The following is a 22,259-nucleotide window of genomic DNA, read 5'->3' on the forward strand; positions in this document are numbered from 1 at the left end:
TTTGGGACAACAGCTTTCTGCCTCTAGTCGGCCCTCGGCTTCCCCAGGAAATCTGAAAGTGGAATTTGATTTCAGGCAGACCAACTCTTCCAACCTAGAAGGGTTGGAGGTTGTTAGAAAGCCCTTCCCCAGACAGCCTCACACGTGAGTCTTAAGTCTGACAGCCATACTAATTGTTTTTAACCAACCAACAGGTGCTTGGTATTTTCCTCTAATTCTAAGGAAGGATAGGACAGAATAGCAAGCAAAAGTGTTCTGATATTACTCACCGCTTTGGAGAATCCCTATATGAGGCCACCAAATGTTACCGGCGGGTCTTTGTTCTTAGAGCTCCCAAGATGGTGGCGGGCTGCTCCCAAGATGGTGGTGGGCTGCTCCCAAGATGGTGGCAAGCCTTTTGTTCTCTGACCTGGGGTTCTTGGCCTCATGGATTCCAAGGAATGGAACCTTAGGCCATGTGGTGAGTGTTACAGCTCTGTCAGAAGCCGTGGGTCACAGAAGAGAACTGTGGAACCCAGCCACTGGTGTTGAGCTCGATTAGGACAAAACCAGGCACTTAGCCCTGCAGGAACAATGGCAAGCCTTTAGCCTGATCAGGAGCGTCAGTGGGCACCTCGCTGGATCAGTAGCGCAGCGGACACCCTGCTGGATCTGGAGGGGTGGAAGTCAGTGGTGGGTTGGCAACAGCAGTGGAAGTCAAGTCAGCAGCAGGTCTGCAACAGTGGCAAACAGCAGTGGTGGAGGGCAAGCAAAAGCTCAGCTCGAGCCCTAACAAACACGGATGAGAAGAGTGTGCAGTTGCAAGATTTAGTAGAGTGAAAACAGAGCTCCCATACAGTAGGAGGGGGCCTGAAGGGGGTTGTCCATAAATAACACTTTTTTATTCACCTTCTCTGTTTTAGATTTTTGTGTAATATGTGTGCCTATTTATCTACTGATTAGAAACATCTGAAAAAATGTATACTATTCACCCAGTAGTTTTACAATGAATAATAAAATAGGTAGACAAGATATGCTGGAAGGAAAACTACTACAGGGTCTTTTGGTTAATTTTGTTCCAAAGATAAATCCATAAAACTGTTATGTAAAAGCTGATTGGAGGGATTTGAACTTTTATGTGAATAATAGCCATGAAAAATGATTTTCTTTCAAGAAGGATGTGAGCTATTGAAATATATGCCCATAATATTGTGTAGATTTGTGCTGTTACAAATGGTTGGTAGCCCTAGGTCATTGCATCATTAAACCACGTTTTCCAATGCATTATGAAAACTTAGTGAAGTAACCTATTTTTTTTTACCTATGTGTATTTTAGTTTCTCAAACTGATTCAACCCAAGTATTGATAACTCATTGCCTTAATTTTCTTGCATGTAAATTATCAGCACTACAGAAATTTTAAAATGGATGCTAGTTTTTAATATAAGTAATATTGGGGATTACACCTAGAAGTGGAGACAAGTCAGAAGAGAAAATCAATACGATCATTCATGAACAGGTAGTTTTATCCAGATATCAAAAATAATTGTAGTACATCTTCAGTATTAAACTTATGTAGCTTTACAGATAATCATTTTAGATGAGACTTATGTAGCTTTACAAATAATCATTTTAGATAACATAAAATTATAGCTATAATATTAGTGCACCAAGAAAAAGCTACTATGGTAGGTTTTTGGGCTCTAATTAGGATAATTACTATATTCTGTGACTTTCCATAAGCTGAGTGTGTATGTTCTGTGCTATCATTTATAACAGTTTTAGCAAACTAAAGACATTTTTACATTTGAAAATTTGGAAAGCAGTTCAGAACTTCAACTTTGGAACATGCCTGTCTTTTTCGTTTCCTGCTTCTCTCGTAAACCTTGCATTTCTACTCACCATGGAATATGCTTAGGAGCGAACGGTTTGAAGACAGTACTATACACAGTTCACACAAGGTCTTGTTAAGAAGATGGGACTACATCTTCAACCATATGGAGTGCTGAAATTTTGGGGAACAAACCCAAATGGTAATCTGAAGTCTTATTTAGGAAACAAAACTTGTGTGACTAGAAATAGACCAACTCCTAAATATATTCTGGTTTATGTGCATTCTGGTGTAAAACACATGCCACTAAGTAGGGCTTTAGGTGGTCAGCAGAGAGCAGGCAGATTTTCTACCCAAAGAATGTGTCCGGCACTCTGGGAACTGATTAGACTCATTTCTAGTTTGATAATTTCCAGTCATTTCTTCCCTAGTGACAAATCAGTGCTTACATATATATACATTTTTAAAATATTATTAATCCCTTTGAGGAAATGAGTGTTCATTTTAAGGCATTCCCCTCCCCCCAAGTTTTATTGACATATAATTGGTAAATAAAAATTGTATATATTTAAGGTGTTTATCATGGTGTTATTATATGAGTATATCTTATGTAATTATTCTCACAACCAAGCTAATTAACATATACATCAGTTCACATTAACAATTTTTTTTGCAATGAGATCGTTTAAGATCTAGTCATTTAGGAAATTTCAAATATACAGTATATTATTATTAATTACAGCTACCGAGCTGTACATTTGATCTCTAGAACTTAGTCGCCTTACAACTGAATGTTTGTACCCTTTGACTAACATCTACCCATTTCCCTCACCTTCTAATCCTTAGCAACTACCATTCTACTCTCTGTTTCTCTAAGTTCAACCTTTTTCGATTCCACATGTAAGTGATATCATCTAATGCTTGCTTTATTGTGTCTGCCTTATTTCATTTAGCATAATGTCCTCCAAGTTCATTCATGTTTTTGTAAATGACAATATTTTCTTCTTTTTAAAGGCTGAATAATATTCTATTGTAATTTCTTTATGTGTTCATCCATTGACAGACACTTAAGTTATTTCCATATCTTGTCTGTTGTGAATAATGCTACAATGAACATTGGAGTGCAGATATCTTTTGAAGATGCTAATATTATTTCCTTTGGATATATACACAGTAGTGGGAGTGCTGGATCATATGGTAGCTCTATTTTTGATTTTTTTAGGAACCTCCATACTGTTTTACATAATGGTTATATCAATTTACGTTCTCACCAACAGTGTACAAGAGTTCCCTCTTCTTCATACCCTCATCAATACTTGTTATTTCTTATATTTTGATAATAGCCATCCTATCAGGTGTGAGGTGATATCTCATCATGACTCCGATTTGTATTTCTTGGATGATTGGTGATGTCAACCACCTTTTCATGTACCTGGTGGCCATTTTTGTGTCTTTGATATAAATGTCTGTTAAAGTCCTTTGACCAATTTTTAATTGGGTTATTTTAATTTTGCTATTGGGTGATATGAGTTCCTTATATATTTTAGATATTAACCTTTTATCAAATATGTTTTGCAAATATTTTCTTCCATTCAATGATCCTTTTATTTTGTTATGGTTCCTTTGTTGTGCAGAAGCTTTTTAGTTTGATGTGGTCTCACTTTCTTATTTTTGCTTTTGTTGCCTATGCTTTTGGTGTCATAACCAAAATATCATTGCTGAGACCAATGTCAAGGAGGTTTTCAGGCCTTATGTTTGAGTATTTAATCTATTTTGAGTTGATTTTTGTGTATGGTGTAAGATAAGGCTTTAATTTCTTTTGCACAGAGATATACAGGTTTACCAACACCATTTATTGAAGAGACCATCCTCTCCCCATTGTGTGTTCCTGGCAATATTGTTGAAGATTAGCTGATCATATATGCATGAGTTTACTTCTGGGTTTTTATTCTATTGGCCCATGATTCTATTTTTATGTTAAAGCAATTTTGATTATGAATTATTACTTCAAAAATCTTATATCTACATTTTAATTATAAAAGTTGTATAATATATTCTCTGAAATATTGATCCTCTCTTGGGCTTAAAAAACTGAAAATGAAATGGTGAACTTCTGTTTTAACTTTTACATAGTTTTTTCTAAAACAATCCATGTTACCCATGATGTGCAGCTGTGATTGAGTGGAAAGAATATTTTAAAATAAATTTGGAGAGCTGGGTTCAAATCTCTGGACTTTCAAGGAGCAATATCTTTCTCACTAATTAGCTGCCTGATCTTCATGTAAATGGCTTAACCACTCTGAGCTTCAGTGTTCTTATCTGTGAAATAAAGAATTTTTTATTCCATGATCTCAATGACCCATTCTAGGTCTGAATTTTCATTTTCATAAAAGTCTAACAGCCCATATTCATATCGTAGTTTGATCATTCTTCATATTTTAAAAAATAATTTATCAGGTTCTTTGTTTGCTAATTCTTGTAATTTGACATATTGCTATTCTTTCTTGTTGGCCATTCTTTTGATTTTTGGTTCATTTCTTGTGCAGTCAACAGAGGGGAACACATGGAAATTTATTATTGCAAAATAGTATAAGAAGTATAGATATTTAGAAATGTAAGTAATCATAAACATCAGCAAGTCTATCCATTAAAAGTGAGAAAAGTGATGACAGAATTGTTTCAGGGACTGGACTTCAGTGTAGAGGGAGGATTTATTAACTCAGAAATTAGCAGATGGATGACCTCTTGCATTTTGTCCTGTATGTAGCTCTGCCATCAGCCGTAATGTTTCTATTCTGATGTAATCACTAGTTTGCCACGTTTAAGAATACATCTTTCATCCTGGCGAGCTACAGCAGATTCATATTTCTATAGCTAATTCCTGAATCATTGATTTAGAGCTGACCAGAGTAGGAAGCCCATCTTAAGAGTTATTTGCCTCCTTCCTCCTTCCTTTTCTCACAGTGCAGCAGGACTCCATGGTGTTTGGTGAACTTCTTGGTCATCAACACAATCACTTTGAGTTTGTCATGCTGTAGATGGTGGTTAAAATGGTCTGAATGTCCCAGATGGGAAGCAGTCTGACAGAAGGAGCAGGGACTAAGGACTTGCCTTTTTTTAGCTGGGCAATTCTGATCTCGTAACCTCAGTAGTCCTTAGAATTTTTCATTTGAAATACAACAATAATCCTAATATTACTATTGAAACAGTACTCTGGTTCATACGTTATTCCATCTGATCCCTACCACAGTGAAGAACGCGAGATATGAATTTCATCCTTTTTACAGATGTAACATCTTAAGATATAGGTTAACCTGCCAAGTTTATGCAATGAGTTACTGTGTATGCTCTTTCCCTGCTCCTTGCATTTTAAAATAAAAAAGGGAGAACAAAATTACATTTATTATTTCCTATATGCCAAAGATCTGGCTAGGTGCTTTAGTATATGATACTATTAAATATTAAATAAATTTAAAGAATATTAGATATTCTTAGTAACAATGTGAAACAAATTATTATCTCTGTTTGATAGATGAGAAAACTGAGGCTCAGAAAAGTTAGGAAAGATGTTTCAAAGCCACATAGCTAATAACTGTTTGAGACTTGAATCCGACCCCTTGGACTCAAGGTTGCAAATGAATTTTATCTTAAGGATTAACTTTAGTCAGTTGATGGAGATTGTCTGCAGCAGTGGAGAGAAGGATTCTGAGGCTGTGTCTGGGCTTGCTGGGAAAGAGCATCTCATTCAGCCAGTGACCTTTGTTAATGGAGTGAGGAGAGGAGACAGCACTCCAACCATTTATTTTTCCTCCATAATGGAGCACTGGACTCTACTGCCCCTTTATTCACTGCAGGCCTTTTCTTCTAGGTAACCATAGGAATAGGTGGTATCTTAGCCTGCATTCCCCTGAAAGTGGAGCCTAAGCCTGAAGCAGAGGCTTGTGCATAGGTAGTTTAATTGGGAATGAGACTGTAGGGAACATGAGCAAAGGATGGGGAAGGAGGGAAAAAAACCAGTCCAAAGGTGTGTTATGGAGGTAGCCCCTACTTGCACTTAGTATTTGGTGTGACTGTCTGAGAAGCTTCATGGAATGTTTCTGAGAACTGTCCCCATGGGAGGATCAAACGGGCAAGAAGCATGCATTCACAGGCTCCCATCCCATATTGGATGAAGGCAGTTCTGTGGGTGTTAACTCCTCCACACTATCCAGAGTCACATGTGTGAGTATTCAGGGTTTTATTGGAGTGTCCCATGCTGTAGTATCAAAGAAGCCCAGAGGCAGAAAGCAAGAAGCCAGCAATGCAGATCAGAGGTGAGGTACTGCCAAGTTGCACCTAAGTGAAGCTGGTAAAAGCCTGTGCTGAACTTCGTTAGTGCCATGGTGGCTAATGTAAGAACTGGGCCTGAGATGATCTTGAAGTGGTGCCGCATAGGACACTGACCATTGTTGATCCCTGTAGCAACTGTAGGCCTGGGAGTCTCCATGAACCTTATAAAGGCTGTACACATGCTCGGGAAATACTAATGCCTTCAGACTTAACTAATTTCTGAACTTTCCCTTTCACTATCCTTTTTCTATGAGAAATTTGGGCATATAATATCAATGTATAAAAGCATAAGCAGTTGGGTATTAATAGTCCTATTTTATGGAATACCTGTTATGTGCCAGTCTCTGTGACAGACTCTAAGTTCATGATCTCATTCAATCCTAGCCACATGATTGTAGTTGGTATTAGTCCTCTGCCTTGCACAGAGGAAACCGAGTGTAGGAAGCCAAACTGAATTGCCTGAGACTGCTCCTACAGAGCAGTTGAGCTGAAACTCAAACATGCCTGCAGCTGATTCCTAAGCCCATATTCTTTCACTCTGCTGGTTGGTTGACTGGCAAAACCAGAAGGGCTTCCTCTTGTTTGGCCAATGCTTGAGCTCTCACCCTAGGACTCTACAAAATGAACTCACTTTTGGGACTCAGGCTTGTCAACATCCTCCAAGTGAGTCAACTGGAGACCTGGCTGGTCTCCACAATAAGTGCTGGAAATCCCCACTGCACATCTGACTCAGAAATGTGTTTCTAAACCCATAAATCTTTATACCGTCTGGGTAAGCACAAACTGAAGTTGAAAGTTCTTAGAAAATGCACTGTTATTTTCCATAAGTGCTTGAAGGTCACATTTTCTCTGGCGATCAGAAACATAAAGATTAAACAGCATGTCCAAAGTTCCAAATAAAATTAGTGTCAACTTCTTTGAGTCTCAGTTTTCTCATTTATGAAATAAAGATGTGGATTTTATGATCTCTAAGGTCCCTTCCAAACTAAATTTTATGATGCAGAGGCTACACTGAAGCAGATTGTGAGATGCTAGCGGGCAGGGGCATGGTTTCAACATTTCTGTTTTCTCAGCATTTAGCAGAATCTTCTCGCCGTGCCTTGTTCTTTCTGTGGTTTGCCACATGACAACAGTATGGAAAGCTGGCAAGCCCCCATTCTGGTTCTTTCCTCTACTCTTTGATAGTTCTTTCTATCCTGGCACCTAGAAATTCTGCTTCCAAAACAAACCCTGAGCTTAGAAAATGTTTGGATGTTTATTTCTACCTTAGATCTTGTGAAGGATCTTGTCAATGTATTCTCTTTCTGGATGTATTTGCATGTTGACATGTTTGTCTAACTGTGAAATTAAAATATGTACCCCATTAAAGACATTTCATTAGTCAGTCAACTTCATTTTTGAAGGACAGAGCTCTTCTGAAACTCCAAAGTCATCTCATTGGACATAAAACCCAAACTGCCTCCACATTGAAGACCAAGAAGGAGTTCATTCCATTAAGAACTAGAGGGGAGGAAATGAGGGAAAAGAGTTAAAAGTTGGACATGAAGTCGAATTACAGACCATGGGCACTACCATGGAAGGTAAACACTTCTTTCTCTGGTTACCTGCTGCAAAACCTCCTGGTATAAAGCACACAGGTGGGTGAATGATGTAACTGCTTAGAGTAGGGCTCAGCAGACTACAGTCAGCAGATCAAAGCCAGCCTACCACTTGTACCTCTTTTTCTTTGGTGTACAAGCTAGGAATGATTTTTACAGGTAAATATTTGCAACTGATTTGATGATTGAGAACACTAACTTAGAACTCCAATTAAGTGAAATGTTGACTCCCCCAAAATAATTTCATTCTTTCCATTAGTAGACCTGTATTACCAAAAAGTTGTACTAAATTATTCTTATATTTTCAATTTCATCAATGACAAATATGTGGAAATGTTGTCCCCCTCTTGTATAAATATCTATATAATATAACTGATTTTGCCTCTTGTTCCATAAGTTTAAAATATTTACTATCCAGCTCTGTACAGAAAAAATTTGCCGGTCTCCAGCCTGACCAACCTGGTGAAACCGCGTCTCTGCTAAAAATATAAAACTTAGCTAGGCATGGTGGCGAGCACCTGTAATCCCAGCTACTCTGGAGGCCGAGGCAGGAGAATCACTAGAACCTGGGAGGCAGAGGTCGCAGTGAGCTGAGGTCGTGTCATTGCCCTCCAGCCTGGGGAACAGGGCAAGATTACATCTCAAAAAAATAAATAAATAAAAACTAAAAATAATTTGCTGATCCCTGGTTAACAGAAAAATAAACCAGACAGACAATGTGTGGGATAACAGTGCTATGGGAGAGACTGAGGAAAGTAAAGTGCTGTTACAAATAAAATGGAAGAAGCAGAATGTCCTTTCACTAATCATATGAAGCACTTACATGGAATCTTTGAGGACTGGTTGGTTTTCCCTGACCTCTGCAAAAGTTTATCACCCATGTTAAAACACACACATGCACACACACACACATGTGCACACACCTGGCAGTCAGCCTGCAGTGAGGCAAACGTGACCCTAAGCACAAATCTCATGTCTGCCATGAACTTACCATGATCTGCCAATTTATTTCCCCTCTGGCCTCACCATAGGTCTCAATGACTGTCCATTCCCCAAAGTTGCAGGTGGAACTGGCAATCGTTAAAGCCAGTGTGGTTTCCACTTCTTGGTCTCCTTGAAAACTTCACCTCTGGTTCCCACTATGCTGCTCTCAAGATCCTTCAAGATATTTCATTGACTGATTTCTTGATCTGATATTCCCTACAGAAATATAGGCCTTACCCAAGGCTCAATCCTCAGCTCTCTGCTTTCCTTTCTTCACACTTTCCCTCAAAGGTCTTACTCCTTGAATCTCAAAATGCGACTCTTCTGCTTAAAAAACTCTGCAGGGGCTTTTCATCACCATGGCAAAGTTCAGACTACTGTCAAGCCCTTTGTAGCTGCACCTCCATCTCCAGGATCCTAACAGTCACAACTCACCTTGCTTTCTTTCCATGGCCTAACCTTGCTTAAGGGCTTGAATCTTCTAACTCCAGGCCTCCCTTCCTCCCTCCTACTTGCCTGCATTGTCTCTCTGCTCACCTTTGCTGGACTTACTTCCTCTAGTCCTTCATGTCTCTGACTTGACTCCTACTTGTTAAACAAATTATCTTAAACATTTAAAGATTGTTTTAAATGTAATAGATTATCTTTGTGAGCACTTCAACTTACTGTTAGGGAAAACACAGTTCCAATGATAAAACATTCCCAATCCCTGAGACCTCCTGCACATCTTAAAAAATAAATTTATTAATGTAATGCACCAAGTTGGGCACAAATATTTCAATTCTAAAAATATATTCAAGGTACCCTGCATTTTTTGGGCAGGACTTTTGTGATGTAATCATATCATGTGTACCACTCTCCTGTTTCAGACTCTCCCCAACTTCCCATTCCTGAGAATAGAATGAGCATCCTATCTAGAGCCACAGGGTCCACACAGAAGCCTCCTCGCACTCTCTGTCTCCTCTGTGTATGGGCAGCAATCACACTGGCCTCTTTGTTGCATGGACACTGTTGTGTATGGGGACCAACCACACTGGCATCTTTGTTGCATGGACATGGTTGTGTATGGGGACCAAATACACTGGCCTCTTTGTTGCACGGAGATGGTGAGCTGGCTCTGCTATGCACCCCTCCTCTTCTGACTAGAGCTCAGCCCTCACATTCTTACATTGGGGTCAAGATTGTCACCCAAAGCGCAGCTCAAGTGTCACCTTCTCAGGCCTCTCCTCACCATCCTTTCTAAAGCATTCCTCTCACCCTGTGAAATGATTTCATTTCATTTCTTTATAAATTTATCTGATTTGAAACTTGCTGCCTTGGTGTATTTGTGTACTGGTTCTTATCTGTTCCCAGTGACTACAACGTAGGCCTCATGAGGGTGGGAGTCTTGTCTATTTTACCACTGCCCTGGCCCCCGAGTTGTCCTGTCACATATTCCTTACTTTTGAGTGAATGGGCATACCTCAATCTCAGTGGTCTGACTCTTTCTCTGCAGAGTGATTTGCTTTTCCTCAAACTGAACGTTAGTCCTGGGTGTGACAAGGTTACATGCTTTGACTTCGAAGAAAGTCTACGTGTAGTTGGTTAGTATATAGGAGAAGCCAAGTTGGTTTGCAAAACAAGGAGAGCTGATGTGATGCTAAATGTTAACATAAAGCTTCATATCTCAACAAAGAAGACAGACATTTTGGATGCTATTGATAAATTGGAAATCAAGAACAAACCCAGATAGTAGGTATTTGGCATTTGTTTTTGGCTTTGAAAAAAATGCTGTTAATATTTTTAATGAGGAGTTCTTTTCAGTTTTTCCAAATATAAGTATATTGTTTCATTTTTAAAAGAGTGTTAACCATTTAGAGAGAACCATTGTATTCTGGCACTTTATAAATAAGTCTTCTCTTTAAATCTTCAGTGGAAAATAACATTTCAAACACAGGAAAATCTTCATATTTGACCTTTAATTTTTGCACACTCTTTAAATTTTTTCAGATTGTTAAGTGTGTGTGTGTGTATGCTATCTGTGTGCTCTCTCAACTTTCTTCTCATCTCTTTAATACATAGCAGAAGTAGTATATGCATAGTAAATTACTAAAGCTTTCGTCATCTCTAAGTGGAAAACCTAAGCCAGGGTATTCAGAGACAAGACATTGATGGCTGCCAGTGAAGTGCATAAGTTTCTCAGATTGCACTTTCTTTATGAATTGCAAGAGAAAGTGTAATAAACATTTTATATATATAATATATATATTATCTATATATATAATTTGACCCTATATTTGTACATAGGATTAAGGTTTCAGGCATACATATGTAGACTTACATATATAGAAAAAGACATAAGATTTTGCAGTTTCTCTTCAAATACTGTAGTGTGTAATTTCACACAGAGAACATTAGAAAAAGATATTCTCTCCTTGAGTCCCATTCTGTGTCTCTTACCACCTACCTCAGCTCTACATAATATCCCATATGTCTTTCCTCATTACTAGCATATTTTAAAGTCATTAGAACTCCATGGGTGGCAGAGATACATCAGAGAGCAGCTCATAATTAATATAAACCTCTCAGAGGAACTTTGGAGTTTAACTTGATTTATACATGTACACACACACTCACATGCACATGCACACACACAATTTATTTAACAGAAAGTTGAACAAGACATTTCATTATGAAAATATATTCCAAAATACATAGCCCTGTTTGTAAGTAAACTTGTTTATGTAATTTTTTACATAACTTCAGGTGTGTATCACTCATAATCTAGCTACATCACTGACTTGCTTACAGCACCTGGAACCTTATACAATATTTTAAGATTTTTTTTTTTTTTTTTTCTGGAGTACATACATCATGGATCAGGTAGTGGCATCTGCTGGCAATGAGTGATATTGCTTTCTAATTCTATAGGTGGCCTGGTGTTTCATCACAGTACATCCCTGGAAAGTGGATCATGTTGTTGCTTTTCTAGAACAAACATATTCATAAGAATATAAATAACACAATTGAGTGGCACTGATAATTTACATGTTGGCTGGTGTGTGACATAAGAAAGGAAGAAAAATAAACTTTTATTGTGAATTATTGGGTGCCTATGAAGTGCTATGTTGTTTCACATGCTATTAGAGAGATGAAAAGGTCAGAGAGGTTAGGAACCATGCCCAGGTTTACGGGCTGTTGAAGGCAGGATTCAAAACAAAATCTGATCTTATGATCCTTAGTAAATAGTTAGGATGTCCTAGTTTTTGAGGCAGAAAAGAAAAGGCTATTCAGACAAGGATGAGCACTCACATATACTGTCAGTTGCATTGTATATTGCTTCAGTTTTTCTGAAAGACAGTTTTCCCATATGCATCAAAAGGCTTAAAAGCATGCATGCCATTTGACTAAGCAGTTGTAATTCTAGTAATTTGTCCCTGGGAAATAATCATAGAGGTGCTTGAAGATGATTAATATATGTACTTATTGCATCCTTATATGAATGCTATATATTATAGCATTTATTATAATAGTAAAAAATAAATAATCTAAATAGCAACCCATAACAAAGGGTGGTTAACATAATGTTATATCCCTAAAATGGAATTATATTCATATATTAAAAATACATTGTATAGGAGTACTTAACGGCATGAAAATGTTTATACCATATTATTAAAGAGAAAAACAGGTTTACAATTCCATATGATGTCATTTTGTGGATAAAACTCTGTATGTGTGTATGTGAATTGTGTGGGTTTATAAGAGACATATACCTAAATACCAGCATTGGTTATCTTTGAGAGAGATGATGACAGGTCACATTTATTTTCTTCCTTTCCTCATCTCTATTTTATAAATTGTCTACAATGAAAACACATTACTTTTAAAATTTAAAATAGTTTACATTTTAAGAAAAGAATTTAGAACGTTGTCACAGGAAGCAACCAAGGACCCAGTATAAAGGGACATCTACTGGAAATGGAACTGGACAGGGAACTGTCCCTAAAGCAGGAAATTAATGAGAAGTTGATGTTAAACAGCAAGAAGATCCAGCAGTTGGCATGAGAATGGTGTCCTGGCATGATGCAAAGGGAAGGTCAAGAAGTGTACAGCGGGACAGGTAGCATCAGTGATGCCTGGAGGGCAGAGTGCCCAGCCGTGGTTCCTGGAAAGTAGTCTTAGTATAGGAATCACCTTTGTTCCAGAGAAATTGGGAGACCCTAATGAGAACAAAACACAAAAGTTAAGATTGGTGCTGGGAAGTGGTTTAAACCCAGGGTAGAGGGAGAAGTAAGTTCAACTCAGTATTAGGTTATTGAACAGCAGTCCCAGGGACTCTTCACATTTCCCCTTGATAACACTCCAGAAAAGCTTGGTTCCCTCTCCTGCTACCAGGCTAAAGATTTGGAGAATCATTCGCTTGCAGATAGTCAAAGCACAATATCTACTGTACTTAAAGGTTGCTTAGGGCTATTTATGTGCTTGGATAAAGTTGGGAAACAGACAAATTAAAATAAACCAACAGATGGACTCAATATCTTCTTTTCGACTTAATTTTTCCCTAGGAATCAAAGGTGATTAAATTCATCCCTTTGACTTCAAACATGCCCGTAAATTGAGATCCTTTTCAACATCTAAATATTTTATGCCTGTGAAAGGTTTGGATTGTAAAGTTTTGGAGAGAAAAAGACCATTGGATTTGCAACAGTAGATCTAGATCCTGTTAGTTGCCATGCCTTGCTGGGAAACTGAGGTCATTTCATTCCTGAAACTTCATGACTCTGGACCTGAAACTTTATTCTTATTTTCATGTTCATATCCTCTGTCTCATCTACCCACCCCTAACCTGCAAATAAAAAAACCTTGAAAGGAAAATCAATCACAGAAAGTTAGACAGAGGGGAAAGCTTATTCTTTTTTCCTGGAGTATCCTTACAGACTGTATGGCTAAATGTCTAGGAGCATTTTAGCATGCATTTATTCATTTACTTATTCATTCAAGAAACAGTGTACACCTGGTTTTGTGCCAGACATTGTGTTAGGTTTCAGGTAAACACAATAAAAAGATGCCTCACCTGCTGTCAAGAAACTTTTTATGTAGGTAGTGGAGGATTTTCAACTCCTCTATCATATTTTCCCCTAGAGATATTGAGCTTCCTTTCTCTTCTCCTCCCACTTCCACCCACCCTGTTTTTAATAAGAAATATTTCAATGGAAGTTGATTAAATATATGGATAGTATGGAGGTAGAAAAGTACTGAAAACCACTGGTCTGGTGCAGGAGACTAACTTATATACAGGGAATTACAAAGTGCCATTATAAGAACTATAACAAGGTGATATTCTTTGGACCATAGAAATACAGCAACATGAACATACCTGACCCCATGTATCCTATCCTGTTTCCCAGAGTTTCTTATATATCTAGCTTTAGGATTCAATAAGTCTTCAAATCTACTTTTAGATAGCTCTAAAATCCGCTATTGCTTTCTGTCTCCACTCCTCTCCCTCAGTCCAGCTTGCCATCGTCATTTACCTGGATAACTATGGTACCTTTTCTCTCTACCCTCTTCTAATCTGTTTTCTACATTTAGTCAGACTGATCTTTCTAAAATACAAATCTGGGCTGGACATGGTATCTCACACCTGTTTTCCCAGCACTTTGGGAAGCCGAGGCAGGTGAATCACCTGAGGTCACCAGTTCGAGACCAGCCTGGCCAACATGGTGAAACCCCGTCTCTACTAAAAATACAAAAATCAGCCAGGTGTGGTGGTGTGCACCTGTAATTCCAGCTATTCGGGAGGCTGAGGCAGGAGAATTGCTTGAATCCAGGAGGCAGAGGTTGTAGTGAGCCAAGATCACACCACCACACTCCAGCTTGGGAGACAGAGCGAGACTCCATCTCAAAAAAAAAAAAAAAAGAAAAGAAAAGAAATGAAAAACCAAATCTGATGATGTCTCTCCCCTGCTTTTATACATGTAGAATAAAATCTAAATCCTTTGTGCATGTGAGGTTAACCTTTGTGCATTCATCTCTGGAGTCATTCAGTATTATAATCATCTGCATAGTTATCTTTCTCTAGCTGTAGACTATACATACAGCTCTATGAAGATGGAGACTGTAGTTTATTAATCAGCACATGAATGAGCCTAGCACTCTGCCTGGCACCATGCTCAACACTATTTGTTGAGTGAATGAAGGATGTGAGTTTGGAGGTCATATTTAGTTGAAGTCATGGGTGCAGATAAAATTTGGATGTAGGAGACATTCAGTAGGGTTTTGTTGTATGAATGGACAGAAAATAAGGGTTTGTAGACTGAGAACAGGCATAGTCAATAGAACCCTGAAGAATACTAAGCCTTTCACTGGATGGTAGGGGAAGGTAAATCTGTGAGAGTGATTGTGAAAGTCAGAGGAAAGCTAGGAGAGAGTGTGGGAGGCATGCTAAACAGCAGAGAATTTCAGTAGTGTTTCCTTGGATCTCCAAGACCTAGCACAGGGGCAGGTGAATGAATAGGAGAATGAATGATCAGCAGATTCAAATTCTGCAGCAAAATCAAATACCAAAAGAACTGAGAAGTATTTATTGGATTTGAATTACAGTTGCAGTGGAGTGTTTGGGGCAGAAGACCAGGGAGGGATTGTAGGAGAGGAAGGAGAAATGGTGAAGATAGACCACTCTTAGAAGGAAAAGGAAGGATAATAGACAGGGCAGTGTGTGTCTGTGTGCATTTAAAGATGGTAGACACACCAAGGGTGAAGAACTCCACTTTCTGCTTTACTGCTTACCCAACATCAGAGCTCCTCAGCAGGTGCTTCAGTCCTGGGCAAAGATGACTGAATAGTGGATGAACTGATCTTTGTAGAATACAGATCTGATGATGTCTTTCATCAAACATCATCACTACTTCAACATTGGCCATGACTGGCATGCTCAAAAATCTTCTTGTGGTCCCCAGAAGAGGAGTTTGGGTGGGAAGGACAGCAACAGATCCTGAAGTTGTGAGGTGTAGCTTCCAGGTGCTGCAATGGGTCATAGTCTAGGCAATGATCTTAGTTCTTCCCCTGCAAGTTTTTACCCTTACCCATTGGGTGACTTCATACTTTCTTCTGCTCTATGTTCTTTTTATAATTTCTCTAGAAATGATGATGACAATGGTGATGATGATGATAATAATAATAATAATGAATAGCTAGGTGATGAGTTAAGTGCTTTTATGTGCATAATCTAATTTATTCCAGCCAGGAGCCCAGTGAAATAAGTAAAATTATGCCCATTTTACAGATCAGTAAAGTTAGTTGAATAAATATTATATTTACATATATAAATAATATATGCATAGTTTGCCCTTGAACAACATGGATTTGAACTGCACAGGTACACAAGTATACATGCATTTTCTTCTACTTAATGCCACTCCTGAAACAAGGTCAACCCCTCCTCTTCCTCATCCTCCTCCTTATGATTTTTTCAATAGCATTTACTTTTCTCTAGCTTCCTTTATTGTAAAAATATAGCATATAACACATACAACATAGAAATGTGTGTTAATGAACTTTTTATGTTATTGGTAAGGCTTTTGGTCAACAGTACGCTATTAGGTAAGTTTTTGAGGAGTTAAAAGTTGTATGTGAATTTCTGACTGTGCAGTAGTGGGGATCAGTGCCCCAGTTTCTACCTTGTTCAAAGGTCAACTGTACATTTTATATATTATGAGTATAGTATATTCTATTAATATAATATATAAATATACTATATGGCATACTATATTACTGTAACACTATATTATTATGTTTATATATAAATACTATATAATATATAAATATATAGTATGTATAAATATGCCTATGTAATATACAATATATACTTATGTATGCTTATATGTAAGTATAGATCTATAAATAACATAATAAATATATTTAAAATAAATAATTTGTAATTCACAATGAATTTATAATTTATGATAATTTATCAATTCAAATTCATATTGATATAGTTTATATTGATCTATAGTAGTAACTTATGATAAAGTCAATGACATAGAATTTATTTTTATAATCATACTTTGTATTTAGATTTTAGGAATAAAATATTCTATAAAGTGAGGGTATATACAATTTTATGGATTTATAAATGCAGATTGGGATTAAATATATTCCACAGAAGGCAGTTACTAACAAGAGTATGTCAAATGTTCTTTTAATCTCCTTTGTATCTTTAGACAGTTATGATATAAATGAGGAGTATTCATAAAAATATGTAACATTGGGTTTGGTTCTATTCCAAAATTTTAAATTGTAAATAATAGTAACAAAAAAGTCAATTATGACAATTATAACATGTTTACTTTCCTGTTTCTGATAATTCATTTTTGAAATTGAAATATTTCTCTAAGCTAACAGGTAACAATTGTCTTGCTCTCAATGCTTACTATAAAAATGCAAAGTAAAATAGTATTGAGATCATAGCCACATATAATAGTTACTACTTCTTTTAAATCACCAAAATACTAATGCATTTGGATCAATACTTGAGTCTTCACAGTCATTGCAACCAACTGAATGCAAAATATATTTTAACATATTCTGTAAATGAGTGATGATAGCATGCAGGAATGACAGTGCCTCTTGCATTATTCTCATTGCAATTCCCTGGACTGACTTTTCTTGTGGTAAAACAAAACCAGGAGAAAAATGCTTTCCTTTTAAAGTAACCTTAAGGCTTACCTTTAAATAGACAACAGAAGCTTGGGAGATCAATGCTTGGGAACTTAAGCTGTATTATTATTGTTACCGTTTAGTATTGCAGAATTACTAACCATACCATACATGAAAGTCTATACAGTTTTAACAAAAGACCTGGCTATATTGACTTACAAAAGAGATTTTTTTCTCACCTTTGAAAATACCTACTTTTTTCATTTTAATTCAACTTAGATCCATCTAGAGAGTTTAAATATATTTAAAATTTTTAGTGGAGAAAATTATCCTTTAATATCAAATATATTAAAAAACATGCGTTGAATGGTTGACTCAGGGGCTTTCACTAAACTGGCCATGAATGCTGAAACCATCTGTTTTTCTGGACGTTGTCAGGGTGAGTGTGGCAGAGGCAGCTGTTTGCAAAGGGACGCTTTAGATGATGAACCAGCCCATTGTTTCTAAGCAATTCACTTGCATTCAGAGGCTCTACCCAAGCGTACTATAGAGCAATCAAAATCAAACTATTGTTTGTACCAATCATATTGATCTGAAAAGATTGTGGTGGGATGACCCCATTGTAGATGCAAATAGTTGTTCTGAGCAGCTGTATGCTGGCCAATATGTACCTCAGTAGGAAACAGGCTTGGAAGCTAGAGGGCTCTCTGCACCCTACTGGGGGAGGAAAAATGATTATACCCGATTGAACTGCAGTTTAAAGGGACTGGGGGGAATGAAGACACAGGTCTGTTAGTATTAGTGGTAATTTTCCTTCATGAAAAAATTAACTCTAGTGGCAAAGCCATTTTTATATTAAAGCTTTCTGCACACTATAAATTTAGAATCTCCAAAAGATTAGATAATGACTTAAAACTATAGCACAAAAAGTCATTGGCTTTGGTTTTGAATGTTAAGTTCTGATTAGCTCTACCAATTAGAAAATGCAGAATCTTAGCTTATCTGGAATTATTCATACACTGTTTAAAGTTTTATAATTTATTTACAACTCAGAAATATGTAGAAACAATCTTGATATTGCAATGTTTGCATAAATATTAAAAAGGACATTTTTATCTATGCAGAGAGCAAATGGAAGCATACAAAATGAACATTATACTGCTGCATTCTTTAAATAACCAGAATGCTGTATCTTACCCATTGACATTTAAGCTTTTTGGTTGTCCTTGTCACTTCATTGCATGCATGCTAATATCTTCTCATATAAAATTTAATCTGTTGAACTAAATGAAGGAATTAGTATCTGAAAGACATCTTTCATTAAGCAATTAACGAATCTCTCCAACAAATCTACAAAAGCATATGTGTTTATATTTAATAATTATTTGTATGATCAGCCAGTTATAACACATACATACATTTAGTTTTAGTTATAGTATTATTCTACCTCAACTTACTGTCATTATACTATAAAGCCCTAGTAAAAATGTGGTTTAAACTGGTTATTTGCTAAGGAGTACATACATCCATAGTTTATTAACTTTTGCAAGTCCTCTGAGGTTCAGTATAGAACAAAGAAAATTCCCACAGATAGAGATATTTGGCTGTGGATCAAATCTTGCTTTATATTGCAGTGGAAACCAGAAGTGTTATAACAGAGCAAAATTAAGACAATTCATAGGTTTGTGGAGTACATCTCAAAGAAGGGTCAGCACCATATGTGCCAGTTAACTTTCATTGTCAAATATAAGGGGCCAGGGTAAGACTTTGAGTGTTTCTTAAGAAAATGAAAGAAAAACATCATATCTTTAGTTATCCACAATTTCCATTACCCAAATAATTATTTCCGAGCAACACTTTAACTAGTAGCCTACTCTACTTTACTTGAATATGTTCAATTGTCTTGGTGTTACTGGGATTGTGGCATGGGGTTGAGCTGATGGAGCATGCTACCATGGCAAATTCTGTCCATCACTAGGTTGGCAGGCCTATGTAATGAGAAAGGGGGAAAAAAAAGAGATTCTTTTTCATTAAATCTCTTGATTTTTTCTTGAATTAACTGGTAGATGAGGATGATTTGATATCTCATGGAAAGGTCATGATATATCTATAAAATAACTCCATCATTTCAAACTTCTTAAATATTTTATGCAGAAAATTAATAAACAGACAATATTTTATTCTTCTAACACTTAGTTGACTGTATTTCCCCCTCTCCTTTTAGGAGAATAAATCCAATCATAATTTCTAAAAAAGCCAATATAAAGGATTTATTTCAAGAAGTAATTTCCAGGTTATTTTCCTAGAATGAATAAACATTTGACCAAAATTCTCATACCTATCTTTAGAAATAACTATAGTTTTAGTAAGTGATATTTTGAATGGTGACGTGAGGTGCCAAAAAGACATGTGAGCAACCAAAGAATAATTATGTAATGCTCATAACACTTCATTTATTATTGGATTCCACTATGTGCTCATGGGGATGTTAAATTTATATGGAAAGAAACAATATTCTGTTCCAAACAAATAAATTAAAAATATATTAGTATGTATTAGGGGCTGTATTTTGCCCCTCCCCCCCAATTAATATGTTGAACTCCAAACATGAGTAGCTCAGAATGTGACCGTTTTTGGAGATAAGGTCTTTAAAGAAGTAATTGAAGTTAAAAGAGGTCATATACATGGGCCCTAATCCAGTCAGACTGGTGTCATAATAAAAGGAGGTACACACAGAAGCACAAGGGATGCGCAACTATGGAGAAAAGGTCAGGTGAGGACTCACTGAGAAGACAAGCCAAGGAGCCAGGTCTTGGAAGAAGTCAACACTGTTGACACCTTGATCTTGGACTAATCCTGCAGACACCTTGATCTTGAACTTTTAGCTTCAAGAACTGCGAGAAAATAAATTTTTCTTGCTTAAGCCACCCAGAGTGTAGTGTTTTGTTATATCAGTCCTAACAAATTAATATGGTATGCTGAGGCCATGTGATAATTTACTTTGCTTTTCTTGATTTGGTAAGTCTTTTCTTGCAGCTCACAACTAATTAGTGTTGAATCAATTAACAGATATAGAGCCTACTAAGTAAGCCTAATTATTTCTAGCATCCCCCCCCTTTTTTTTTCTTTAATAAGGTGAATGAACAGATCTTTTGTGAATGTCCAGGAGCCCTCTGGGAAACCCCAGAGATAGTTTAGATATTTAAAAAATGGAAAATGTTTTGTTGTTTGTTTGGTTTTTTTTGTTTGTTTGTTTTTTGGCTAATCTGAATTCTGATGTTAGGAAGGCAAAATCAAGAGTTGTCAGTGAAAATTTTATCATTTCATTAAGAGGGTATCATAGGTACCTTGGAAGAAAGATTGGTGTTGGCTTGGCTGCCTGTTAGTCAAAGTGGCAATACAAAATTTGTAAATAAAACATAGAAGAAGGAAATGAAGTTATAATGAACCCTAGCATTTAGAAATGAAAACGTTTTAAAACAGTCAAAGACATGATAAAGTATGCAAAAAGTAGGAAATTATTCTGATGACATATGGAGGGTTACAAAGAAAAAACTTTTTGCCACCTCTGATAAAGAGTAGACTGAATTCTCCAAGACCAATTTGACATTTTAACAGAGAATATAAAATTCGAATATAACATTTTATTGTAAAGCATTCATGGTCTTTTTTTTCTTATTAATAAATCCATCAAAACAGAAAGTTTTGCAAAATTTTAACACATTTCAGTGCTTTTAGTTAGTCTTATTATTTTCAGTCATTAGAAACCAGGGCAATGAAGCTTACTTTTTACAAAACTCCTACAGTTTTTTACATGCATTCAAATTATGCCTTTATTATCTTCTTTTATATCTTAAAATAGCCAGGTACTTTACTTGAGGACAAAACCACTTTTTTTTTTCTTTTTATAAACAACACATATCTCTTTACCTTGCATAGGCAACCTATTTCTCTACCATTACTGCTTCTACTCTCGTAAAACTACTCCACAAATGTAAAAACAGGAGGCCAAAATACATACATTAAAACGATGTTTGGGACTAATGGTTCAGCATTCTATTACACTTGGAAATATACAAGTATTCGAAGATTATCTATTAATTAACAGTGTAGTATTTTTTCAGTATTTATATTAACTAAAGATCTGAAAGAATTATATTTAAATTGACATAGTACAGATCATAATTTCTGTGGTTATGAAATATTTGTCAGAATTATAATTGAATTTGGTTGAACAGATCAGTATAAGAAGTTTAGGAAGTTTATACTAACTAGCCTCTGTTGATATCTACACAAAAGCTTGCTGGGATTTGAATGGGATTGTGTTGAATTTATAGATCATGTTGGAAATAATTGACATCTTAACAATATTGAACCTTCCAATTCATGAACATAGTTTATCTCTACCACATATTTTTATCTTTAATTTCTTTTATTAGAGTTTTGTAGTTTTCTGCATATATATCCTGTACACATTTTGTTAAGTTTACAACAAGCATTTCATTCATTTTGGTGCTATTGTAAATGGTATTGTGCTTTTCAATTCAAACCCCAATTTTATTGCTGGTATATATGAGAGTAATTTCCTGTCATATATTAACCTTGTATCCTATAACCTTACTATAATTGATTATTTGTTTAAGAATTTTGGGGGCTGGGCACGGTGGCTCATGCCTGTAATCCCAGCACTTTGGGAGGCCAAAGCGGGGATCTCCTGAGGTCAGGAGTTCGAGACCAGCCTGACCAACATGGAGAAACCCCATCTCTACTAAAAATACAAAAATAGCTGGGCGTAGTGGTGCATGCCTGTAATCCCAGCTACTCGGGAGGCTGAGGCAGGAGAATCGCTTGAATTCAGGAGGCGAAGGTTGCGGTGAGCCGAGATCACGCCATTACACT

At 36.6% G+C, this 22,259-nt stretch overlaps 1 protein-coding gene across 1 annotated transcript in view; it reads left to right on the plus strand.

Moving 5' to 3' along the window:
* The window catches only part of LOC105504468 (25-hydroxycholesterol 7-alpha-hydroxylase), a 196,452-nt gene that overhangs the window by 34,712 nt on the left and 139,481 nt on the right, over positions 1-22,259 (plus strand). The window lies entirely within an intron of this gene.

The sequence above is a fragment of the Colobus angolensis genome, unplaced genomic scaffold (assembly GCF_000951035.1).
Source record: "Colobus angolensis palliatus isolate OR3802 unplaced genomic scaffold, Cang.pa_1.0 Scaffold92, whole genome shotgun sequence".
Classification (NCBI taxonomy): Eukaryota; Metazoa; Chordata; class Mammalia; order Primates; family Cercopithecidae; genus Colobus; species Colobus angolensis.